At 44.4% G+C, this 27,360-nt stretch overlaps 2 long non-coding RNA genes across 3 annotated transcripts in view; one reads left to right on the top strand and one right to left on the bottom strand.

The window, feature by feature from the left end:
* The window catches only part of LOC144588098 (uncharacterized), a 689,650-nt gene that overhangs the window by 156,349 nt on the left and 505,941 nt on the right, over positions 1-27,360 (bottom strand). The window lies entirely within an intron of this gene.
* On the top strand, positions 18,337-23,617 carry LOC140705572 (uncharacterized). The gene is made up of 2 exons (XR_012084953.2): positions 18,337-19,563; positions 22,095-23,617. It is a non-coding gene; the product is annotated as an uncharacterized LOC140705572 (long non-coding RNA).

Here is a 27,360-nt window from a genome sequence, read left to right as displayed (position 1 = left end):
CTTCAATCTTTTTTTTTTTTTTTTGTCTTCAGCTGATCAACATGACCTTCCACTCTGTCCTTCAAACTCTCGTATGTCTTAGCTTTCAGTACCAGCAACCAGTCTCGGGGAGCCTGGGTTCCAAAAGAAAGCGTCCATAACAAGAGGGTCACTAAGAAAAAGCCTGCCTAATGAGAAATGTTAGGAAGAACAACCTTCAGAACACGGCCAAAGAGCCCAAAAAACCCACAACAATCAGAAAGCTCTTCGTCTGCTTGTGGAAGGACAGCAAAGGTGGGGTCAGCCCAGCCTCATGTGGGAGGGAGTTCCACAGTCTTGGAGCAGGCCCTGTCTTGTGTACCCAACAAAACGCACCTGTGAAAGTGGTGGGACTGAGAGAAAGGCCTCTCCTGATAATCGTAAAGCTTAGGTTACTTAAGTGAGGGATTATAGAAATTAATGGAGCATAAAACTGCTGGTCAGATGGTTTGTTGTAGTGGATAGTGTTGGACTAAGATTCAGGAGACCCAAGTTCAATTTCCTGCTTGCCCACTGAAACTCACACTCACACTGCAGTAGGGGTGCCATCAGTTGGAAGAGATTTGAGAGGACATAACAACAAAGCCAACGATAACAACAGTTCACAAATGATGGCTGCACGTTATCCCTGCACATAGAGAACGCACATAGAGAGGTATCTAGGACTAAATAACGATTTTGAAGTCAATACGCCTCTGATTAGATCCAGCGATGCTTTTGGTTTTCAAATGCCGTGGTTTTCACTATGCATAGTAACAGTGGGTCACAGCATCCTTCAAGACCACTCTTTTCCTATACATGAGAAGCGAAGAAGTGCGTTCCTTCTTGCCTCCCACTTGACAGCACGAAAAACAAACAAAGTTTCTCTGGCTTTCATAATAATGAGATGCCGCCGGTCGCCGGTCACGTCTGCAACGTGCCTGTTCCACTGGAAGCCGGCGTGTAACACGATGTCTGTTTGACAATCAGAAATGATCAAATAAAAAAGGTCTTTCCCATTTGGATTTAAGGACAGGTAAACAACCTTTGAGACAAAATTCCCAGCTGCTGGAAATTGCACATGTTTTAAAACATATGCCCCGGCAGTAAATCCACTACAGTACCTGCTTGTGCTATGCTTTAAAGAAATAGCTAATCAGCAATGTCCTCTATTTTAAAACACATACACACAGACCCCCCCCCAAAAAAACACTTTTGCCATTTGATTAAAGGGGATGATGTCTTACACTTCACTTTCTACACTGCAATATTGCCAGTGTATCCCTTAATTGGAAGCAAAGGCATCAAATCATCTGTCATTAAGGTGCCTGGACAAAACCTTCATTTACTTCATCAAAAGTATGACAACCTTCGCAAGCAATGCCCGTAGAGAAAAGAACAAATGACAGTGCTGTGTACACTTGTCAAGCTGTTCTATTCGCCTGCAAATAGTTCAGTGGGTTGGAGCACCAACAGTTGGGAGTTGACATGAGCACGAAGTACTGTCATGCTTTCTCAACATTCGACCACTTAACGGCTGCACAGCAAGAATCCCCACTGTGCCTCCTCATCCGAGTGGTCAGCTGCTGGAGGAGGCGGAGAAGGAAACGGCCACCCGAGAAGGAAGACCCAGGGCAGCGCACACTGGATGGTGACTGGGGCGACTCGGTGGGGAGTGGGGGGAGCAGCACCTGTGGTGCCACATGTATGAATTTTGACAAACTTTGTCAGCTTCATTCCCATCTCTAGTTAGGAGTTTGATACTCCTTCCTCCACTGTCCCTGCTATTTGGGGAGAGCATCCCTAAAGCTTCCTGAATAGCTTTGTTTTTAAAGGTAAAGGTTCCCCTTAACAATTGTTGTCCAGTCGTGTTCAACTCTAGGGGGCGGTGCTCATCCCCGTTTCCAAGCCATAGAGCCAGCATTTGTCCGAAGACAATCTTCTGTGGTCACATGGCCAATGCGACTTAGACACAGAACGCTGTTACCTTCCCACCAAGGTGGTCCCTATTAATCTACTTGCATTTACATGCTTTCGAACCGCTAGGTTGGCGGGAGCTGGGACAAGCGACGGGTGCTCACTCCGTTGCATGAATTCGATCTTACGACTGCTGGTCTTCTGACCCTGCAGCACAGGCTTCTGCGGTTTAGCCTGCAGCACCACCACGTCCCTTAGCTTTGTTTTTAGGAGCTTTTTAAATATATGAAGGAATGGCGCCTGCAGGAGATCATTCCACAGAGTGAGAAAGCCCAGTTCCGGATTACTGTTTTACGGGCTCCTCTAGGTGTCAACACCTGCAGATGGGACGTCTATGAGGGCCGCATCGGACATGCAGCTGAACTTGGCAGGAAATATTCGGACATTTCTTTGCCAGAAGATGAGATAAACATAGACACCTCTTTTCTGCTGCTCATGTTCTCCACAACCTGCAGAAAATACCTGTCCTTTCCCTTTAAGAAGCTAAGCCTACTTGCCCACCCACACACAGTGAGTGCAAAGTGACCAGCTGATCATTACAAAAGATGGAAATAACCTATCTAGTGCTTCAGTCCTTTATAAAAAGCAGCAACCATCCTGATTTCAGTGGTTTACACAATTCATGCAATTCACAAACCACACCATTTGAAAACCAAAAGCCTGGAGAAAGCTGCACACAGTCCCAGGGCACCCCCAGAAAGAGGGAACAGTTAAAACCACTTCCGTGTATTCTCTACCTAGAGGGTTGCCATAAGTCAGAATTGACTTGATGGCAGATGATTGTTATTATCAATGCCAAAACAAACCATTTCCAAGTGCTGAACGTTATAGCCTAGCTATGTTCCTTTTAACGTGTCTTCTTATTCCTGTGAGATTAGGCAGACATGGAATAGTGATCCCCAACCTTGGGCCTCCAGATGTTCTTAGACTTCAACTCCCAGAAATCCTGGCCTGCAGAGGTGGTGGTGAAGGTATCTGGGAGTTGTAGTCCAAGAACATCTGGAGGCCCAAGGTTGGGGACCACTAGAATAAGCCACCACCGATACCCCAGCCAAAGAAGAAGCAGAAGCAGTGGGTGATCCAGTCTTGTATGTCTGGGATACTTTCTGTGCGCTTTCATTTGCCGGAGGGAAGCCAGCAACCCGTTGGGGCTTCCAGAATGAGGGCATACCAGAACTGTGATGTTATGGTCAAAAAAAAGGTATAAACCCCCAAATCGAGACACAGGATTACGTTGTTATGGGGAATGAATAGGGTGGGTGATGCTGGATTTTTTGTTTTTTGTTTTTAAAGTGTAGATGAGGCGGCATTGAGGCAGTAAATTGTAAACACTACCATAAAAGACTGGGTTACAGGAAGATCAATGGCCTGGAGAACTATTTATTTCTTTTCTGCTAGAAGGTAGACTGGGAATGGAATTAGTGGCTAATACACTCAGAAACACAATGCAAGAGGTGCAGAAACGAACACAAAATCACATTTTTACATTCCAAAGCCGTAAATACTTCACTTTCCTTTGCACTTACACTCACGTCATCTTCACGAAAAACTATATTACAAGACCGACACAGACTCGCCTGGCCTGAATCAATATTTCTACATATATCCCGTTTGCAGAAAAGGGAGATATATTAGGTTAATATTTCATGACACCGAAAGACACACACACACACAGAGAGAGCAGAGAACTGCCGCCCCCAGAGGTTTTTTTGGGGAAAAACCCCCACTAAAAATAAGCAATTGATGTCCTCAAATTTAGAAAGCGCATTAAATTACACCGATTAAACTTGGAAGGAAAGCAACATGCTGGAGTGGAAAGAAACTTTTCTATCTACACTTGAACTCTTATCGCTCATCTCCCACACATACAGCACATGAAGGTTTGGGACAATTCCCATTATTATCTGCAACAAATCATGGCGCCAGGGTTAGAATTTTAGACACATGAAGGTTAGATCTACCATAATGTTTCATATATATATATATATATTTCATATATAGCAGTTCAGGATGAGTTCAACCACTCCCTCCAACAGCTTCTCTATTGCTCAGTATCGGAGGAAAACTGTCTGGAAATCCTAACCTGTTTTCTACGAAGGCAAGGCAACTCATGTCCCTGGCCTGGAAGAGTTCCCCCATACTCAAAATATTTAACTTATTAACTGATTGATTCATTCTGTGTACTCTCTACCTCGAAAACCCTCAAAAGGGCTGGCATAAGTTACAAATGACTTGACAGCACATGGTTATTATTTATTATATGAGTCCATGGCTTTCCAGAAACACTATTCTATTTCATTTTCCATGTTTCTGGAAGCATACTTAAGTGCTGCTTTGAGGAAAAGATGAGTTTGCATAAATAAGAGAGGAGGAAGAGAAGGAGGGTAAATATGAATTATTAGAAACGTTTGCTTGTCATTATTGCTGTCTTCCTTTTCCAAGTCTAGCTCTCTAACCATTAGAACATACGGACTCTCTCAGGTTGGTGGTGACTATGTATATAAATGATGCCAAGGTTGAAACATGTTGGTAGATAAACAATGCAACAATTGTGCTTAATTTGCATAACATAACAGCACTGATGTTACCTGTCTGTCATGGGTTTGGAGGGAAAGTTCCATCCTATGGGGAGTGGAAGGCGGGACATCAGGAGGAGGGGCTGTACTGTATAAATATGTGATGCCTGTGTGGTGAAGAGGAGATGCTGAGACAGACTGTGAGACACTGGGTTGGGACGAAGCAGCAGCTGGGGGAAGAAGAAGCTGTTGTGGGAGTCTGGGTGTCTGACAGGGTACTACTGTGTGTCAGAGTACCAACCTGATAAGTTCAGGTGTCTGTGGGTTAGCCAGAACTGATGGGTTCAGGGTCTGTGCTTTAAGTTAAAGGTTCTAGGTGAACCAAACTGTATGCTTGTGTGTGTGAGAATAAGCCACGTTACTTTATTTTATTCACCTGATTGTTTTATTTACCCTGTTTGTATTTAAAATAAACCTTATTCTTTTGTTGTTTAAAAATCCATCCCTGGTCTGTGTGACTTATTATAGGGAATGGTTGGTGGCAGCTTAGTAACTGTGTGATAGATCCCAGTAGGTCTGGGTTTGTCACATTGATTGGTGTCCAGCGTGTGGGATACGACTGGTCCAGTTGTCCAGCGGTCCAGCAAAGCCTTGGCAAGTGTGCCCAGAGCAAGGGGGGTCTAGTCAGGGACAGTCTGAGGCGCGTAGGTAATCTTCTAGGTGTACCTCACGGGGAGGTGCACTAGTAGAAGAACGTGCCAACTGGGGAGACTTAGATTAAGGTGCTCTGAGGCAGCCTGATTTTGGCGGGAAAACGCTGAGGCAAAACTGCGTAGCAACAGTGAGCTAGCTTGCCAGCTGAGAGGCCCAGCAGAGGGGGGTAGGCTCTGACTCGATACTGTTGCAAATTTAGTGCTGAAGAACAGCAGCAATCTCTGGGGAGAGCTGGTTCTGAGGCAAAAAGGAAAAAAGTGGTCGTTTTATTTTGAGGCTTGACTTTTTAAAGCAGCCTGTTCTGAGGGGGGGGTTATGCCCTTGACTCGAAGCCAAGTAGCAGAAATGAGTGAAGTGAAAGACCCCCAGATTGACCAAGGTTCTGAGGAGGAATTTGGCTCAGTGCAAGGTGACAGCACAGGAGAGCAGGACCCAGAACTCAGAAAAATACTCCTAGCCCAACAGCATGAGCTGAGGGTGAGGGAAATGGAGGAAAGATTAGAGAGAGAAAGAAGGGAGGAAAGGGAAAGGCAATTTGAAATGGAGCAAAGGGAAAGAGAGAAACAAAGGCAATTTGAAATAGAGAGATTGGAAAGAGAAGAAAGATTGGAGAGAGAGAAAATGGCGTTTGAATTAAGAAAACTGGAACTGATGAACCAGAACAATAATAACAATAGGGATTCTGAGGGAGGCCAACTGTCTAAAGCTGACCTGAAGAAATTCCCTGTGTACCACAAGGGAGATTGTCCTGAGGTGTTCTTTTCCTTAGTGGAAAGAGCGTTTGTGGACTTCTCAGTGAGGGAAACTGAGAAGATGACCATCATGCGTTCTTTAATCAGTGGTAGCCTGGCTGAGGTTTATGCCGAGATGCCTGAGGAACGGATGAAAGATTTTGCAGAGTTTAAAAAACTGGTGTTCGCAAGACATGGGATAAATGCAGAGCAGCTGAGACAAAGGTTCAGGTCCCTCACCAAGAAGCCAGAACAGACTTTTACCCAAGTGGGGGCCCAATTGGTGAGGCTGCTTGAGAAATGGCTGTCGCAGGAGGGAACAGAGACCTATGAACAGCTTAAAGACTTGATAGCCCTGGAACAGTTCTATTCAGTCCTGCATGGGGAATTGAAATTCCAGGTGAGGGAAAGGAAACCGAAATCTGTGGCAGCAGCCGCAGAGATCGCGGATTTTATCTCCCAAATAAGAAAGCCCTTGGGTGAGGGGAAATCTGTAGGTAAACCCAAAGAAACCTACAGCAAGTACTCTCAGGGACCAGGGAAAAGCCAGCAAGGGGGAGGGGCCCATGGTGAAGGGAAGCCCTCAGGCATGAAACCAAGCCCTCAGAATTTGGAGGGAAAACCCAAACAAGAGGAGAGAGAATCAAAATACACCAGAAAATGCTATTTCTGTCAGGGAAAGGGTCATCTGATCTCAGAGTGTGAGAAATTGAAGCAGCTAAAAGGAATGGTGCCTCAGAATTCTAGTGGGACCAAGCCAAAAGCTGTGTTCTGTGTCCAGCAAGAGCAAGGCTCAGTGTCACAGAGGGAGCCTGTTGCCATGGCTACTCAGTCTGGAACAGCTACCTATGCTGAGCAGGCTGAGGAAAATGGTCCTCTTGTGGAGGTAAAGCGCTGCTTGCTGATAAAAACAGATTCTCAGTTGTTTGAGACAGCCGGGGTGGACGTAGGAATACTTGACCGTCAGTATAGGGGGCTGCGGGACACTTGTTCCCAGGTAACCCTGTGCCATCCCGATATCATTCCCCGGGAGTTTATAATCCCAAATGAGAGCATAAAGGTAGCAGGTATTGAGGGGCAGGTAATCTCTCTGCCAGTAGCAGAGGTACCTGTCAACTTTCAAGGCTGGAGGGGAGATTGGCGGATAGCGATTTCATCTACTCTGCCAGCAGCCGTGCTCGTGGGAAATGACCTGGCTGAACATGTGAAAAGGGTGCTAGTGATTACACGCTCACAAGCCACCACGGGGACAGTTCAGGGGGGTAATGATGAGCCAGAGGCGGAAGCAGAGGGGAGTTCAGAAGCTGTGGTGGAAACCTTAACCACAGACAGCAGATTTGGACAGGAGCAAAAGGCAGACGCCACTCTCCAAAAGTGTTTTGAACAGGTGACTGACGCCCAGCTAACACCTGAAACCCCAGTGAGATTTCTGGAGAAAAAGGGGATTTTATATAGAGAAACCCTGAGGAACATCTCAAAAGGGGGAGATGAGATCAGAAGTCAGCTGGTGGTACCTGAAAAGTATCGCCCCATGATCTTACAAAGGGGTCACTCTGACATGTTTGCTGCACACTTAGGGGTGAAAGGGCCCCTTGATTTGATCAAACAAAATTGGGAGCAGATCACCCAGGATGACCCACAAGACGTTGTGACTTACATAGACACCTTGATGAATGACCTAAGGAGAAATCTAGAGCTGGCAGCAGAAAACCTGCAAGCTCAGAAGGTCAGACAGGAAACATGGTATGACCACAAAGCTAGAGAGAGGCACTTTGACCCAGGGGAGGAAGTGCTTTGGCTTAGGCCCTGCAGAGAGAACAAACTGCAGCTCAAATGGGCAGGACCATATAGGGTCATTTCCAAGATGTCAGACCTGAACTACCTAATAGAGCAGGAGGAGAACCAAGCAAGGAGGGTGGTTCATGTGAATGCCCTAAAACCCTACTACAGAGGGGAACAGAGGGTTTTATTCGCGATAAAAGCAGCTGAGAGTGAGGAAGCTGAATTACCCTTCTGGGAGGGTAGAGGGGAAGTAAAATACAACCCAGAGGAGGTAAAGATCAGTCCTGCACTCACCCAAGACCAGCAGCAAGAACTAAAAATGCTGCTTAGTAAATATCAACAGGTGTTTTCCAACAAGCCGGGGATAGTGAAGGGAGTGATGCATCGGATCCACACAGGGGATGCACCCCCGCAGGCAGTATCCCCATACCGAGTAACGGGACCCTATAGGGACAAGGTGCGGAAGGAGCTGGACGAAATGCTTAGGGAGAACATAATCGTCCCCTCTTCTAGCCCTTGGTCCTCTCCGATAGTCCTTGTGGACAAGCCTGATGGGAGCATTAGGTTTTGTGTTGATTACAGGAAATTAAACCGTGTAACCACTCCTGATGCCTACCCAATGCCCAGGCTAGACAACCTGATTGAAACCATAGGGGGTTGTCGGTTCATTTCATCGTTGGACCTGGTAAAGGGATATTGGCAATTAAGAATTGATCCCAGGGATCAAGAAAAGACTGCCTTTTGCAGCCCTTTTGGTCTCTATGAGTTTCGAGTCCTGAGCTTTGGTCTCAGAAATGCACCAGCCACATTCCAAAGGCTGATGGACCAGACCTTGGCAGGGCTCAGTGACTTTACAGTGGCCTACATTGACAACATAGGGATCTTCAGTAATACCTGGGAAGATCACCTGATACACCTGGAGTTAGTGCTGCAGAGGTTAAGTGCAGCAGGGCTAACGGTAAAGGCCAGCAAGTGTCAGCTGGGTAGCCCAGAAATAAAATACTTAGGTCACATGGTAGGGGGAGGAATGATAAAACCCCTGGAGGCCAAAATAGAAGCTGTTCGAGATTGGCATAGACCCACCACCAAGAGAAAAGTCAAATCATTTCTTGGGTTGGTGGGCTACTACAGAAAGTTCATCCCGAGGTTTAGCGAGATTGCGGCTCCGCTGACCGATCTGACGAGGAAGAAGACTGATGACCGCATCCCGTGGACCAGTGACTGTGAGGCGGCGTTCCAGAGGTTGAAGGAGGCGTTAATCAACTATCCTGTCCTGCGTGCTCCAGACTTCGACCGGGAGTTCATCATCTACACCGATGCGTCTAACAGCGGGGTAGGAGCAGTTCTGTGCCAAGAGGATGAGAATGGTGACCAGCATCCAGTGTCCTACCTGAGTAGGAAACTTCAAAAAGGTGAGAGACATTTGGCAACCGTGGAGAAGGAGTGTTTGGCCATAGTCTACGCGATCCAGAAGGCCAAGCCTTACATCTGGGGAAGACATTTTATTCTGTGTACTGACCATTCACCATTGCAATGGTTAAAGACAATGAAAAGCCACAATAGCAAACTTATGAGGTGGGCTTTGAACTTACAGGACTATGACTTTGAAGTGAAGGTGGTCAGAGGGTCAGTGAACTGTGTTGCTGACGCCTTATCAAGAAGACCTGAAGACTGAAGACGGCGAAAGAACATGGACTATATGTATATAATGAAAACAAAAAGTTAAAATGTACCTGGTTTTGAATTTGGTTGGTATTAATAAAGGTAAATTGATGTACTGTATATGGTAAAATGTTTAAATGCATATTTGCTATGGTTAACTTGGAGTGTAAGTATATGTAAGTATTATATGGTATGTATAAATGTTGTTGTGTATTTTATGCAGGTTGTTTTTTTGGTGAAAAGCACTTTTAGCTTTCCCCCTACAAAACAACTTTTAAAGAGGGGAGGTGTTACATAACAGCACTGATGTTACCTGTCTGTCATGGGTTTGGAGGGAAAGTTCCATCCTATGGGGAGTGGAAGGCGGGACATCAGGAGGAGGGGCTGTACTGTATAAATATGTGATGCCTGTGTGGTGAAGAGGAGATGCTGAGACAGACTGTGAGACACTGGGTTGGGACGAAGCAGCAGCTGGGGGAAGAAGAAGCTGTTGTGGGAGTCTGGGTGTCTGACAGGGTACTACTGTGTGTCAGAGTACCAACCTGATAAGTTCAGGTGTCTGTGGGTTAGCCAGAACTGATGGGTTCAGGGTCTGTGCTTTAAGTTAAAGGTTCTAGGTGAACCAAACTGTATGCTTGTGTGTGTGAGAATAAGCCACGTTACTTTATTTTATTCACCTGATTGTTTTATTTACCCTGTTTGTATTTAAAATAAACCTTATTCTTTTGTTGTTTAAAAATCCATCCCTGGTCTGTGTGACTTATTATAGGGAATGGTTGGTGGCAGCTTAGTAACTGTGTGATAGATCCCAGTAGGTCTGGGTTTGTCACACCATGGCTTTCCAGAAACACTATTCTATTTCATTTTCCATGTTTCTGGAAGCATACTTAAGTGCTGCTTTGAGGAAAAGATGAGTTTGCATAAATAAGAGAGGAGGAAGAGAAGGAGGGTAAATATGAATTATTAGAAACGTTTGCTTGTCATTATTGCTGTCTTCCTTTTCCAAGTCTAGCTCTCTAACCATTAGAACATACGGACTCTCTCAGGTTGGTGGTGACTATGTATATAAATGATGCCAAGGTTGAAACATGTTGGTAGATAAACAATGCAACAATTGTGCTTAATTTGCATAACATAAGCAACCCATATTAATTTCTATATATGCATGTTTCCATGTAATGTCAAGCACCTTGCTTAATTTGCACAATATGCAAATCAAGATTCTGGGATTTAAAGAATTAGTATATGGCAATTTGTTTGAAATACGGTCCTGGTGGAAAGCTTTGTGGATAATTGTGGAACACCTGGGAGATGAACAAGTGAGTCCTGGATTAAATCAAGCCTGAATTTACTCTGGAAACAAAAAAAAAATGATGAAACAGAGGTCATTGCACATCATAAGACAAGAATAATCATGCGAGTAAAAGCTGAAGCCAGCAGGAAAAGTGGAAGGCCAAATATGAGATGGAATAGCTCCATAAAGGAGGGCTATCCGGCCAGCAAGACTGAGCAGGACTGTTGAGGACAAGATATTCTGGAGGTCACTGGTTCATAGGCTGGAGGTGACCTGAATGCACATAGCAACAAAATATGGCAATGGTTGTTGTGGGTTTTTTCGGGTTCTTTGGCCGTGTTCTGAAGATTGTTCTTCCTAAGGAAGAACAACCTTCAGAACACGGCCAAAGAGCCTGAAAAATCCACGACAACCATTAGATCCCAGCCGTGAAAGCCTTTGCGAAAATATGGCAATTCTAGACCATTAATGATGTCCCTCTGCTGTTTTAGGTATTATTTTTTTCTTCAGACTACCTGGAGATCCCTGGCATTATTGAGTGGTCTCCAGTGGTGGGATTCAGCAGGCCAACAAACAGTTCTGCAGAATCAATAATACATTAGCTACCAGTTCTGTAGAACTGGTGCGAACCTGCTGAATCCCACCACTGGTGGTCTCCCACGCCAACCAGTTCTGACTGTGCTTAGGTTTTAAAATCAGATGAGATCATCAGCGTTCAGAGTGGCAAGGGGGTGGTATTTGCCTCGTGGGGGCCTCATGGTGCAGTGGTTAAACTGCAATACTGCAGCCAAAATTCTGCTCATGAACCCAGGTTCGATCCCAGGTTGCCATCTCAAGGTTGACTCAGCCTTCCATCCTTCCAAGGTGGGTAAAATGAGGACCCAGCTCTTTGGGGGCAGCGCCAATGCGTATCCTGCATAATTAACTTGTAAACCGCCCAAAGAGTGCTCAAAGCACTATGGGGTGGTATATAAGCAGCACATATTGCTTTTCTTTCTCCTCAACCTTTGAGCCACTAAAGAATGTGAATGTACATCATGCCTTCTCCTGTGATCATCCTGTTTGTCATCCATAATATATTTATCCTTGTCAATTGACAGAAAATCAAATAATCAAAAGGTGTCTGTAAGTATGGGTGGAGGAGGCGAAGCAAGAACGGGCTTCGGAGTTTCCCAAGGCCTCCCAGCGTTTGTTTATTTCCCAGATAGCATTATATACAGTACTTAATTCCCCAGCATTTCTTGCTGGTCTTTTACATCAGCTCCTTTGATGAATCATTTGGGACAGTGCATAATCAAGTGTTGCCATAAAAACCCTTATACAGATCTATAAACCAGATTACATTGCACGGGGAAATCATTACACCGTCCAGCTCCAAAAGAAGAGGTTCGCATTTGAAAACTAAAAGCTCAGGGCTGCCCAGAATTCCGGTAGCAAATTTTTCATATGTTCTCAAGATCTGGGAGGCAATGTTGTGTCAAATCATAGTAATAGGGTCTCGTGAGCCTCTCCAACCACAGCATAGCCCTGAAACAAGAGCAAACTATGGATTTTTCCTTGTTATCTAGTTTCTTTGGTTATAGTTTACCACACAGATGAAACTTTTGAATTGACAAAATCTGATGTTATAATTCTAATACATACTCTGCTTCTCCACTGGACCATAGGGCAGTCAACTATCTCCATGAAAACATACAGTTAGAATCACATATACCTAACATCATAGATATCAAAGATAATTGCTTAGAAATCACTTCAACTGACACTTCCGCTCTCTTCTCCAAATCATCATCATAATCTGTGAATGTTCAAAGATTGTGTCATAGCAAGAATTATAACAAGAGTCTGCAACGCATGGCTACTTTCACTGGTTACCAAGTTTGGCATGATGTAGACTGTGTCCAATGTACAGTGGTGCCTCGCTTAGCAATGTTAATCCGTGCAGGAAAAAATGTTGCTAAGCAATTTCATCGCTAAACGGAATTAAAAAGCCCATAGAAACGCATTAAAACGCCATTAATGTGTTCCTATGGGCTTCAAAACTAACCTTACGCAAAAATCCTCCATAGGGGTGGCCATCTTCGGTGCCTCTAAAGCGAGGACACACAGTGGGCGGCCATTTTGTTCACCTGACGGCCATTTTGAAACCGCCGATCAGCTGGACGAAAATGGGGGCTTCGCGATGATCGCTTCTCCACGATCATCGCAAAGCAAATTTTCCCCATAGGGACCATCGCTAAGCGATTGCTTTTGCAATTGCTTAAACTCCCTCACTAAGCGATTTCGTTGCTCAACAGAGCAATCGCTAAGCGAGGCACCACTGTAGCTAGTTAGATAGTCCAGTGGTTTTGATATCATAGAATCGTTGTAGGGTTGGAAGGAACCTTGGAAGTCTTCTATTCCACCTCCCTGCCCAAGGCAGGAGACCTCATACCGTCCTGGACAGATAAAATGGCTGTCCAATCTTTTCTTGAAAACCTCCAGCCATTGGGCACCCACTACATCAGGAAGCAAGCTATTGCACTGCTTAATAGTTCTCGCCATCAGGAATTTCCTCTTTATTTCCAGGTTGGATCTCCCTCTGATGAGTTTTCACTCATTTGTTCTTCTCCTACTCTCGGGTGCAATGGAGAATGAAACTATGCCCTCTTCCCTGTGGCAACCCTTCAGATATTGGAAAAACGTCTATGTCTCCCCTCAGTCTCCTCTTCGTTAAGCTAAACATACCTATTCTTTTCGTCGTTCTTCATAGGGTTTAGCCTCCATTTCCCTTAGCATCTTTGTTGCTCTTCTCTGCACCCCTTCCAGGGCCCTCGGCATCTTTTTCGTATTGTGGTGACCAGAACTGGACACAGCACTCCAAGCTTGGCTTCACTGTAGAGTGGTACTATAACATCTGGCCGCAGAGCCAAAGTCTGAGAATTCTATTCTCCATTGTGCCTCCTGAAAGAGTCAGCCTAGGTGGCCTTGGCCAGGCTGCACAGTCCCCAGAAGAAAGGAATGTCAAATTACTTCTGTGTATTCACTCCCTGGAAAACCCTGGAGACGGTCACCCTAAGTCAGGGGTAGGCAAAATGTGGCCCTCCAGATGTTGTTGAACTGCAACTCCCATAATTCCTAGCCCACACAGCCAATAGTGAGGAGAGTTGGGCCTAGCCCACACAGTGAGGAATGTTGGGATTTGCAGTTGAGCAACATCTGGAGGGCCGCACTTTGCCCAGGTCTGCCCTAAGTCAAAATGAACTTCATGGCATGCAATTATTGTATTATTAGACTGTGTTCCCATCTGGACCCTTCCAGATGTTGGGAACTTCCACCTTCCTCAACCCTTCACCGCTGGACATGTTGACTAGTGGTGAGGGATTGATACAGGAATATCGGTTTGATAGAAGATGGTACAGAGTAGGAGTTAAGTTGCTGAAGTTCCAAGTGTTGACAAAGACACAGGGACCCAAGGCTGGGAGGATGTTTCACGAAGCACAGACTGGACCTGACGTCCAGAGAGAAGGGAGATGGATCAATCCCCAATGTGGACTTGTGCCTTGAAGTGAAGCCAGATCATCCCTTCAAGGCCCAGAAATCCCAAAATGCACAAGCGTTCCATTTCTCCAAGGCCAGAAGCCAATTTTTCTGCACCTAGGTTCCTTGGGGGAATTGTCACATGAACAACCATAATCACAACAAATTGGAAACCAAAATAGAAACAGCTGGAAATCCACTTCTGGTTTTCTAAGAGTGACATTCGGGGATTTTAAGTACCGCCGAGAAGCTCTCCAACCTGTTTAAAGATGAATCAGTGCCTTTAGATAGGGATAAGAATTTTGCTTTTTCTATGCTATAAATACACTAATTCTTTATTCTGGGAGCTTTACCTAACTTGCAAATACTTTGCAAACATCTCAGTATGATGCACCTGGGAGCAAGGTCTAAATTAGAAGGTTCTGAGGCTGAACTAGGGCAAGCTCTCCGCAAGCTTCGTCCTCAGAAAGCAAGCTGCCAGCTAGCATTGGGGCAAAGGACAAGAATCTTAAACCGTGCTGGGCCTAATTAAGCCTTGTGATTTGAGCCTTTCTCCCAGATGCACCATATTTGAGTATGTGTAAGGTGTCTTCAAGGTAGGTAGAGCTCAGAGAAAATTGTGGTGTTTGTAGTCCAGAAATTCTGAAAATCTCATTCCGACTCCCTGAGACCTCCAGGGGAAGCATTTTGCCTCTTTTTTCATCGGGAGAATTTATCTATTGCAAGGCAAGAGGGCATCTGATGGGACTAGGGAGCACACACACACACACACACACAAAAATAGAGGGCTTCAGGCTGCAGTTTGCCTATTCCTGCCATCATATGAAATGGACAGCTGATACTTAATATGCTACGAATTCAGTCGCAGATCTGCGAACAGGTTTTCTAAAAGTTCTCTGAACAAGTATCCCAATTCTTGCTTCTATACAAAAAGGTTTTTAACAACCTGCCACAAAACCCATCGTTTGTCAGTACTTTGCGTTAAAGGACTTTATATGTTTTAGACACTTAAAAACAGCACCGTGGGTGGGGAATTCGTCGGCTGTACGTTTGCAAATCCAGGAGCGATCACTTTGCGGATAGGGAACTGCAGCCAAAAATATAATGCTAATGCTAAGCAAGCAAACATCTGTCAGGGTAGGAAAAAACATCTGGGGTGTGAATGGACTCACTAGAATGTGAACCCATCTTTGGTATCCCAAGGGACGTTGTGAAAATGCAGCTACCTTACAAATCTGGTCTTTCGCAGTCAAATGTAACTTCCACTGGCTGTTCTCTAGCTTCATCCTAAGGGAGATCTTTTGGATGTTTGATGTTTAGCAGAGGGAAAGCGTATCCTCATAAAAAGCAACAACTTGGGAACTGCTGAGCAAATTATTACCATTAATACTGTTTATCTCTGCAAAGCTGCTAATGTTCGTGGCGCTCTTTAGACATCAATAAAAACTAGAGGGAAAAGGAACAACATAGGCTTCTGCTCCAAGGATTTTAGATTCTAGGGATAAAATTATGAGATTACAACTCCCGCCATTCTTCCTCGTTGAAGAATGGCCAATGGACACTGTAGTCCAACAGCACTGGATATCTGTAGGGTTCCTGCTTCTAGCTTAAGCTGTAAAACATACAGACAAGGGAGGAGAGTAGAGGGAAAGAATTTGCTTATTCATACCTCTATTTAAATATCTAAATTACTGTTGTTGCTTTTTTAAAAAACACCCTAAACATGGCCCACTGTGTGCAATCTCTTTACCCTGTTTACTAGACATGCTTACACACCAATATTAAGGTATTTTCAGCCACTAACTGACCGATGTAACAATGCTGAAACAGTATTATTGCTTCAATGAATTACTAGTTCATTGCATCAGTCCACCCCACCCACTTTATTCCCGATTACCACTTTCATCCACAGGGACAGGAAAGCTTATACAATTTTTCCATGTCACTCTGGATACAATCGACTGTCCTGCAGTCCTATTTTGTGAAATGGGGAACAGCAAAGATGTAAGAGAAAAACTTCTCAACTCACAAAATGGGAAAATAAAGATAAACCCTTCACAAGAATGAGTTCTAGGGAGTCTTTTCATTGCTGTAAAAACCTCAGGCGTACCATAGTCTTACAAGTACTAAATACCCCTCGGTCTGAAATTTCTTCCTTCCATATTTTTATCTTTGATATGCCTTCCTTGTTATTAAACATTTTTTGTCAGCGTCTTTCCCTTCCTGGTACTCTTATTTCACTAATTTACTTCTCTTATATATCTTTTGTTATTCCATATTCTACATTTCGGGATGTGGTGGCGCTGCGGATTAAACCACAGAAGCCTCTGTGCTGCAAGGTCAAGAGACCAGCCATCGTAAGATCGAATCCATGCGACAGAGTGAGCTCCCGTTGCTTGTCCCAGCTCCTGCCAACCTAGCAATTCGAAAGCATGCAAATGCGAGTAGATAAATAGGTACCACCTCGGTGGGAAGGTAACGGCGTTCTGTGTCTAGTTGCACTGGCCACGTGACCACGGAAACTGTCTATGGACAAATGCTGGCTCTACGGCTTGGAGACGGGGATGAGCACCGCGCCCTAGAGTCGGACACGACTGGACTAAATGTCAAGGGGAACCTTTACCTTTACCTTATTCTACATTGCACAAAACACAGTACAATCTTATGCCTCAAAATAAAAGAAAACAATCTAAGAACGGTGGTCAACTAAAAACCAAAGCTATAAGCATACAAAGGAACTCAAGAGGGCACAAAAATTACCACTCGTGGCAGGTCTAAAAGTCTGGAACAGGAAGGACTTCACCATTTCCTAGAACAGAGGTTCTTAACCTTGGGTTACTCAGGTGTTTTTGAACTGCAACTCCCAGAAACCCCAGCCAGGATAGCTGATGGTGAAGGCTTCTGGGAGTTGCAGTCCAAAAAACACCTGAGTAACTCAAGGTTAAGAACCACTGTCCTAGAACACCAAAGAGGAGAGATGTTTCTGGGTCAAGAATCCCAGAGTTTTGGGCTGAGCCTCTAAAGAGTCTTCTCTTTCTCCATTCTCACCTGCTCCATCTCAGATGTTGGTGGGATACAGAGGGAAACCCTTTCTGTATATCTCAATGCAAGGATGGGTTCCATATATTGGCGAAAGCAACCTTCCAGGTACAAGTTGTTTCAAGTGATAATTGATCTACCACCAATTCTTTCTTTGAATATCTTAATGTTGGTCTTCTGCCATATTATGTTCCCTGATGAATTCCAACTGGCCAGGATAGCGGTACAAATATGAATTCAAAACAGGAAGCCAGCTCTGATGGAGGGGGGGTCAGCTTTTGAGAAATTAAGCAAAAGGCTCAAGAAAGAAGACATACTTTGTGAATATCAGATTGTTCTCAAAAACACAGAAGCAGGGAAAATAAAGTTTTTGATGCATCTCCCTAACTGCAATTTTCTCGTTTCTACCTTGACTTACAAACAACCCTTATTTCTTACTCTCTTCTAAATGGACATCATAGACAGCTTCTTCTGTGACTACTTGTTCCATCTTTTCTCTCCTAATCTTCTTCTGGGAATATCCTCCTTTTGACCTCAGCTAATTAGAACTACAGAGATTTACATAAGTGTTGACTTGCCATTTAATAAATCATTATTAAATGGTAGTCTATTCCAATTGAATAATATGCTCCGACAGGCTCTCGGTCACATGTACATTTCTGTACTGGTTGTGCAAGCAGTCACACCATAGTTCACAGGACAGCACACCGGCTACAGCAGTAGGATGCTTATACGATCGCCCTCTCGCTCTGTCTACAGGCAACTAGATAGTGGTCAATATCTTTCACATTAACGGCAGCCTAGTAGGCAAAAGAATACGACAAGAGATGCAAGTAGGGCTGCAACAACATTAATATGGTACCCCAAAGATTAAGATATTGGTTAAATATCTATCTATCTATCTATCTATCTATCTATCTATCTATCTATCTATCTATCTATCTATCTATCTATCTATCTATCTATCTATCTATCTATCTATCTATCTATCTATCTATCTATCTATCTATCTAAAAGCTTTTATCTTCACTGAACAGATAATTCAACTTCACTAAAGGCAAGGGCCTCAATGGAAGATCTTTAGGTCATGAAGAACTTAGGGTACAGGAGAGAGAAGGACCCTTCAGGTATTTCTTAAGAAGCCATTTAGGCATTTAAATGGAAGATCCAGCACCTGCCGTTGGGCTTGGAAGCAAACTGGCAACCCATATAGTTCCCACAATATTAGAATTAACTGGCCTGAACCAATTCTATCATTCTGACAATGATAGATTTAGGCTCAAGGTACTGACAATTTTAAGGGAGATGCAACCCTACTGAGAACAGACTGAACACAACTTTCCCAGACTCTGTGAATTACTACTACCAGTGCACATTTGCCTCCTGGAATTCAGAGCAAGTAACAACTCACTGGAAGGACAGATCCTGAAGCTGAGGCTCCACTACTTTGGCCATCTCATGAGAAGAGAAGACTCCCTGGAAAAGACCCTGATGTTGAGAAAGTGTGAAGGCAAGAAGGGGATGACAGAGGACGAGATGGTTGGACAGGGTCATCGAAGTGACCAACATGATTTTGACCCAACTCCGGAAGGCGGTGGAAGATAGGGGGGCCTGGCATGCTCTGGTCCATGGGGTCAGGAAGAGTTGGACACGACTTAACAACTAAACAACAACAACAGTGCCACATCCTTTTCCAAGAGGCAGCTAGGCCTCAGTTCTTCCTCTCCTAGGCCATGCTACCCAGCTCAGCCTTTTTCCAGGTGAGCACAATTTAGTCTGGGACTCCCAGAAAGAACAACTCTGGAATTTGAAGTGGGGAAAAAAATACGCAAATGCACATGCCTATTGTTAATTTCCTTTCACTTCTTCTCAACTCACTCTTTTAAATCTTAATTCTGCTTTGTTTCTGGTATCATACAGCTATTTAAACCTAGCCAGTAATTTTAGATGTCCAGGAAGGCCCAACAGGAAGTATCAGCGGTAGTTATCATTTCCTTATCAAAGGCCATGCTTTTTTTACAAGGCCTGGCAGAAAGCAAGGAGGTGAGTGTCACAATACGGGGCAGGAGGGGAGAGCGTAATGGGACGCCAGGGATACAGCTTACTCAAGCTGATGGCCTTGATGATATGGAAGCCAAAGCCCAGAAATCTTCTGCTTGGCTATTCTCGGCTGTCGATCTCGATACGACTGGGACGGTGACAGGGCCAGGGGCGAAGTCTGGCTCTCTGCAAGCTGAGCTGACGAGAGGCGAGAAGTCTCACTTTGACACCGAAAGGGGACAGAGCAGCTCCCGATGCAAGGTCAAACGAAACAAACAGAAGCCTGATAAAGGTTGGGAACAAGATCTCGCGCTCCATCCCGGCTCCGGGTTAATGTAAGGGAGACACATGGGAACGCAAGCACAAAGGAGGCGATAGGGCTTTTTCCCTCCCCTTGCATTTGCTGGCAACAAATCAGGGTGTGTGGTTTTGTGCGGGGGGGGGGGAGGGAGAGAAAGAAAGGAAAAACAGAAAGGCAGAAAACAAGGAAGCTTTGCAGCCAAAGGGAAGAAAAGTCTGTTTGTTGCACGAACACAATGAGGAGTTTGTTCATGACCACGAAGGGACAGGCCCACTGGTGAAAAATCTGATTTTCACTTTTCGACCTCTCTTAGCTGGGTATATCAGCTCAAGCAGAGTTGATGTTATTCTCCTCGGTAACAACGATGCCTCTCTCCTCCTTTCAGCTTTTGGATGCTGAGATAAAAAATGGCTGCATTGGTGTGCAAACACACACACACACACACACACACACACACACACACACACACACTTTAGGCCATTTAAAAAGAAGTCCAACTCTGCAATCCAATTCATTGCAGTTGCAAAGTCATAAGTTCTTGATCTTGGTTTCGAAACACTTTCTGTTTCTTTTACTATTGCTTCACTTGCTTTTTTTTAAAAGATCTGCAGTATGTCTATTCTGTCTTTAATATGTATTGACTCCACGCGGTACTTAGAAAACTTTTCCTATTGGGCTGCTGAGAAATCAAACAGACATATGGATAGATTTTACCGTGCACATGTAACCTCTTTGACTAATTGGTAACGTTCCTGCATTTGTATTGTTTTGCGAACCCTGAAGTCTTGTCCTGATTTTTTTCTGAACTTTGTAAGAGACCATAAAATGGCCAGTCAGGGCACTAGCTGAAGACCAACATGAGTTACTGAGTATTATGGACTCTCAAAACCAGACAAACAATACTGCATGCTGGAGAAAACATCCACCAGGTAAAATGATTGATTCGGCTTTAATTCGGCTGAAATTGGCTGCTCCTGGTGGTTTGACTAAATTTTTTATCCCAACTCCGATGGAAGTTTGTCATGCTTCTGTTACTATGCTGGTTTTCCCCAGAAAATCTTTTATTTTTAAACGCAGGCAGGCAGGCAGGCAGGCAGGCAGGCAGGCAGGCAGGCAGGCAGGCAGGCAGGCAGGCAGGCAGGCAGGCAGGCAGGCAGGCAGGCAGGCAGGCAGGAAGGAAGGAAGGAAGGAAGGAAGGAAGGAAGGAAGAAAGAAAGAAAGAAAGAAAGAAAGAAAGAAAGAAAGAAAGAAAGAAAGAAAGAAAGAAAGAAAGAAAGAAAGAAAGAAAGAAAGAAAGGGAGGAAGAGTTCTGGCCACCTTTTGTATAGAGAAATGGATCATACATTCCAAAACAACAGCTGTAGAGGGGATGGAAACCCCATCCTTCCCCCACAAGCATCCTGCAGACTACAGCTATCTCCATGGAAGAAACCATACCTGGCCCCCGACAGCAGCCGTGAAACTTTTTGGACTTTAATATAAACATATAATTTTGGAGCTACCCACAAAAACTCGGTGCATAGCCTGAGGAAGATGAATTATAATTGAAAGCTTGCTTTTTGTTTGATGTTCTTCATGGTCCAATAAAGGTATTGCCTGTTTCTGAACTGGTACCGTTTTGAGGCCCATACGGCCTTGTCCTGATTTTTTTTCCGGTTTTAGCCCAGTGGTTGGATAATTATGAAGGAAGGCCCTGAGATTTGGTTTAGCGCTGTGTTGGGCAACCTCCGAGAGTCTGGAGGCCACCCCTGGTCACTCTGGAGGGCTTCATCCAAGACCTGAACCTTGCCCAAGATCTGCACCCTTCACAACCGCTAGTGGCTATTCTTTTAATTTACAAAATATGGAGGGAGAGGCCAAGGGTGCTGGTTTCTCTGAAAACTTGGCAAAATTGCCTCCTATACCCCCCCCCTTGGAGGGCACAGTAGAATATTTTTTGAGCCATTTCCCCCAGATTGAAAGAAAAACGGTCAACAGTTCCAGGAGCCCTGGGTTCATGAGATATGCATACAGCCTTTAGGCCATATATAGATTACCCCAGTTTAGAGAGGAATGAAGCTTCCGTTTCCTAGGGCAGTGGTCCCCAACCTTGGTCCTCCAGATGTTCTTGGACTACAACTCCCAGAAGCCTTCACCACCACCTCTGCTGGCCAGGATTTCTGGGAGTTGAAGTCCAGGAACATCTGGAGGCCCAAGGTTGGGGACCACTGTCCAGGGAAAATTTAGGCCCTAATCAAGGAATCACTGAGTTGGAAGGGGCCTCTAAGGCCATTGAGCCCAAACTCCAGTTCAATGCAGGAATCCAAATCAAAGCAGATCTGGCAGATGGTTATCCAATTTTCTCTTTAATGCCTCCACCCTCAGACCGTCACCACCTCCCAAGATAATGGGTTCCATTGTCGTACTGCTCTAAATCACCTTGATTTAAGCAACGGACTTCAATTTTATGTTTCAAGGGAAATGGAAGTGCCAATTCTTTGCCATGTTATGTATTTGTCTCTTATTTCTGCCTTTTATTGTAGGGTTCATATGTCTTCTCCTTCCTGGACGTACTGGATTTAGTAGCAGTTTCAACTCCATGGAAGAACATTCTGGGACTGATGATTTAACTTTGGGAGTAAAGAGATTTTTTAAAAAACTGTTCCTCAAATATCTCCCTTATTGTGACATTTATTGTGCAGTGACCTAAAGGGCCACATCTCGACATATTATTCAGCTTGGGTACGTCTGTGTAGCTGCTGTTTTGTTACCGGTTTTAAAAAATGCAAATCTTTGCAAAATTAATTGCAGTTGCTGTATTTCTTTGGAAGAATAATGCCACCGAACCCCAAAGAGTAATAAAAATGCCCACATGTATATCCAGTACATAATGCAATGGATGGCGTAGGAAAGAGAGATAACACGTCCTCCTCACTATGCATGGGTAAATCAGGGTGTCAGGTAAAAAAGATGTTTGGGATTTATTGAAGAATCACCAATACATTTACGGATCGTGTTTTTAAAAGGACCTGAACTGAAGCAGTTTTGTTTGAGTGTTGGTCCCCAGCAAACTTACCCCCTTCTTGCCTGAATATCCATATATATGTAAATAAATAAATGCATGAGCAAATAGTATGCCATTGTTGTCCAACTGGACTGGACTTTTTTCCTTACAGAAACTGACTCTGCAGAAGCTGTCCTGAAACTTCCCGCTGTCCAGAAGAAAATGTGATGCACAAAACAGTATAAAATAGGCTGCCGAGAGGTGTCTTTCTCCTAGAGCTGCCAGCTCAAAATTTCGTAATAAAGGGACGCCTTAAAGCCGTGGGGGCCTGACATCCATTACGCTCAATGAAATAAATGAGGCACATCTATTATGAATTAGCAGCATCCGTTGTGTCCTTTGGAAGTAAGGCGTCTGGAAAGAAGGGACATATATTCCAATACGACAAGAGAGAATTCTATGCAATAATAAAGCAAACGGGCAATCCAATATGCCTTCTTGCACATTCCCAGTTTGCTTCATTCAACTACCACTGATTCAGTTGAGCTATATTAAAATACAGTGGTGCCTCACTTAACGATTACCTCGTTAAACGACGAAACTGCTATACAATGACTGTTTTGCAATCGCAAAACGATGTTTTAATAGGCAAAATTCGCTTCCTGACGATCGGTTCCCTGCTTCGGGAACCGATTCTTCACTAGACGACGTTTTTGAAACAGCTGATCGGCGGCTTCAAAATGGCCGCCCACTGTGTAAAATGACTCCCCACTGTGGTTTTGGACAGATTCCTCGCTTTACAGGCACCGAAAATGGATGCCCCTATGGAGGATCTTTGCTGGACAGTGAGTTATTCAGCCCATTGGAATGCATTGAACAGGTTTTCAATGCGTTTCAATGGGATTTTTTATTTCGCTTAACGAGGATTTCGCTCTACAGCGATTTCGCTGGAACAGATTATCTTCGTTAAGCGAGGCACCACTGTTAAGATTTTAAGAGACGGCTGGATAAAGTCAGACACCCCCCCTCCTTAAGAAGGCACCTAGAGAGGGTTCCACCAGTCTCCGAAATTATATAAGTAGGATTATCCCACCAAAAATCATTTTTCAGTGACCAGAATCCTGAATGAACATGTTTTTCCACCTATCCAGCATACTAACTCCATACCCAAAGGCATAAAGGGGAGCCACACAGGGGGGACTGCAATCTTATTCTTCTAAATGTGTGGGGTTTGACCAACTTTTTATCTATAAGAGGTAAAATCACATATTTGCAATCAGTTTAGGCTCCTGTGATCATAAGATTCCATATCCCGTCTTCCCTATCTGGCCTTGCTTTGACCTCATGCTCTTCTGGGTCACTTTCATCCTAGAGAAGTTCACATAGTCCATACTAGCCGATCACATAGTGACTGCGATGACATCATAATGGGCTTTGGCCTAGCCAATCAGATTTGTTGCACCATTGCTGTACTGCAATGGATGCAGGAGAATAGGTTGAGGCTGAACCCGGACAAGATGGAGGTCCTGAGGGTGGGTGGCCCCTCTATTGGCAGCTTGGGAAACTCCCTCACTTTTTTGGGGGGGGGGTGACTCACCGCAAAGAGTGAGGTTCACAGCTTGGGGATACATCTGGACCCAGCGCTCACCATGGAGACCCAGGTGGCATCAGTGGTCTGTTCTACCTATTTCCATCTGTGGCGGATTGCCCAACTGCGACCCTATCTTGATGGGGGGTCCCTCACCACTCTCGTCCATGCGCTTGTAATCTCGAGATTAGACCACTATAATGCTCTCTACGTGGGGCTACCTTTGAGAATGATGCAGAAGCTTCAAATGGTGCAGAATGTGGCAGCCAGATTACTTAGTGGAACAAGAAAACACCAGCATATCTCCCCCACTCTGTCTGCCTTGCATTGGCTGCCCATTCATTTCCGCATTGATTTCAAAGTGTTAATGATGACATATAAAGCCCTAAATGGTTTAGGACCTCGATACCTAGCGGAATGCCTTCTCCCACCTAGATCTACTCGAGTCACTCACTATAGCCAGGAAAAACGGCTGAGGGGCGTAACGCTGAGAGAGGCCCGGAGAGAAAGAACAAGAAACCGGGCCTTCTCGGCAGTGACCCCTCGGCTTTGGAACAGCTTGCCATCAGAGATCTGCCTGGCACCCTCGCTGGGTGTTTTTAAAAGCCAATTAAAGACATGGCTCTTTAGGCAGGCCTTCCCTCCTGTCAATACCTGACTCTTACTTAGTCTTTTGTTCTATTTCCCATCTTGATCCATACTAACAGTGTCGATTTAATTCATGGTTTTAATTGTTTTATAAATAATTTTATTGTGAGCCGCCATGAGTAGACACAGTCTAGAAGGGCGGGATAAAAATCTAATAAATAAATAAATAAATAAATAAATAAATAAATAAATAAATAAATTTGTCTAAGGTCACCCATTCAAACAATTTTGAATCATAAGCAAATGATACAAATGTCAAGGGAACAGTTTGCCTATACAGTGGTGCCCGCATAGCGACGTTAATCCGTTCCAGGATTAACGTTGCTATCCGGATTCGTCGCTATGCGGGGGGGGGAACCCATAGGAACACATTAAACTCCATTTAATGCGTTCCTGTTGGGGGAAAACTCACCGCTGTGCGGGGAATCCTCCATCCGGCTGCCATTTTCGCCGCCCGGTAAGCGAGGGCAGGGCGTTAAAACGCTGGGGGCGGCCATTTTGTTGTCCCGGTGGCCATTTTGGAACTGCCGATTAGCTGTTTGTAAAGCATCGCAATGCGTTTCGCTTACCGATCATCGCAATGCGATGTTTTCCCTATCTAAAACATTGCAATGCGATCACATTAGCGATCCCAAAAAACGCATCACTATGCGGATTCGTTGTTAAACAGTGCGCTTGTTAAGCGAGGCACCACTGTATAATGATGTCACCAATACCAATTCAGAGTAAGGGTAGTGTTTCCAGGATTAGCTTTGCCCTCCCTCTGAATAGGAAACATTCTCAATCCCTTTCAGAGTAATTTCTACAAAATGGTCTCAAAGAGATATATATTTTGCAACTTATTAAAAAAAAAGGCATATATTTTGAACAATGCTCTCTTTCAGCTTAGTGCTATTAAATTTAGTGCCTATCCTATACTGTACTTTGAGATAATTGCTCATTCTTGGACAGAAAAAGTTGTGCTTAACCTTTATCAGCAAACAGGACACTATACACTGTGAAGCTCCAGGGCTAGCTAGGATGATGGTATTATCTTCCACACTCTCAGGTTATCCTCCTTCCTCTGAGCTTAGCTGCAAGCCTCACAGTAGTTTGCAGGGCGAGGAATGGATTTCCCCTGTAGAAATGCAAAGCATTTGAATACAATTTGGTCTCCGATGGGCAATTAAGAGCTGCTAGGTTTAAAAAAGACCTACTCTTAGTAGAAACGTGAATGGCTAACACTCATTTGCTGATATCAACTGACTGACATGCTTGCATTTTTAGGGTCTTCTCTGCAGCAGGCTGGCTGTGGAGAATTTCAAGGCAAGCATTTGCCTTTTAAAATCTACCGCTATGCTGTATCATAATTGTAGATGCAGAAGATGAGAAGGGGAAAAAAAAGAAATAGCAAATATATCAGCATTCCTGTCAAGGACTATGGCAAGCTACACTATTATAGTGTGTAATTGTATTACCACACTGCCAAGGAAGTCAACAATCTTGCACCTGACGCATTCTATAGAAACCTCCGAGCACATCAGCTTCAAATCCACTATGCACAGCAGCAGTTCACTGTGCAGTGTGACCAGAAATCAAAGATGGAAGATTTCAATTCGGAAGCAATGCCTTCCATTTAGAAAGTATTAAAAACACACACACACACATCAGGTTATATTTTATCTTTTCAAAATTCTGCTTTTCAGAATGTGTGCTGCGTGCCAAACCCATTAAATGCAGGAGCTCATCTGTAGCAGAAGAGTAGAGAACATCATCAAAGCTACTTCTTTCCTTTAGAGCAGATGTCTTGACATTTTCCGGGTTGCTGCTCCTGCCACCCCTAATTCCCCCTTTCATTTAAAAAAAATGTTAAGCTAGAATCCCGCTGTCTAAATGCAGAGTGAAAGAAAAATCATGTAAGTGATCCTTCCCATTCCAGCAGACTCCCTACTACATGAACAGCTGCATGACCGATCTCGCAACCAGGACGAGAAACGGCAGGGACACTTCATATGAGTCGCCATCTGGAATCATGGCCTCATAGAATAAATTAGTTGGAAAGGGCCCATAAGGTCATCAAGCCCAACCCCCCGCTCAGTGCAGGAATACACATCAAAGCAGATCTAACAGATGGGTGTCCTATTTTCTCTTGAATGTCTCCATCGCTGGAGCACTCAATACCTCCTGAGGTCACTGGTTCCATTGTTGTGCTGCTCTAACAGTTAAGAAGTTTTCTCCAGATATTCAGCCTAAATCCGGCTTCCTGTAGCTTGAGCCCATTATTACATGACCCATACTCTGGGATGATCGAGAACAGATCCTGCCCCCTCCTCTGTAGGACAGTCTTTCAAATACTTGAAAAGTGCTATCCTATCTCCCCTCTATCCTGCTTTTAGACAACATGATATATGTCCACAGTTTGTTTTCAGCCTAGTCCACTCCCCTCTCCAGCATCAAGTAAACATCTCCCACAATTTAATTTTAATGGGGAGGGGGATTTACCACAATTTTTGGGTCAGGGCTTGCAGAAGAACTGGAGTCTAGTGGTGGAGGGAGGCCTGTGTTTTGTTGGACAAAAAATTCAAACTTG

This window comes from Pogona vitticeps, chromosome 3 (genome assembly GCF_051106095.1).
Source record: "Pogona vitticeps strain Pit_001003342236 chromosome 3, PviZW2.1, whole genome shotgun sequence".
NCBI lineage: Eukaryota > Metazoa > Chordata > Lepidosauria > Squamata > Agamidae > Pogona > Pogona vitticeps.
The sequence above is the reverse complement of the archived record's forward strand: the minus strand, read 5'-3'. Positions and strand labels throughout refer to the sequence as shown.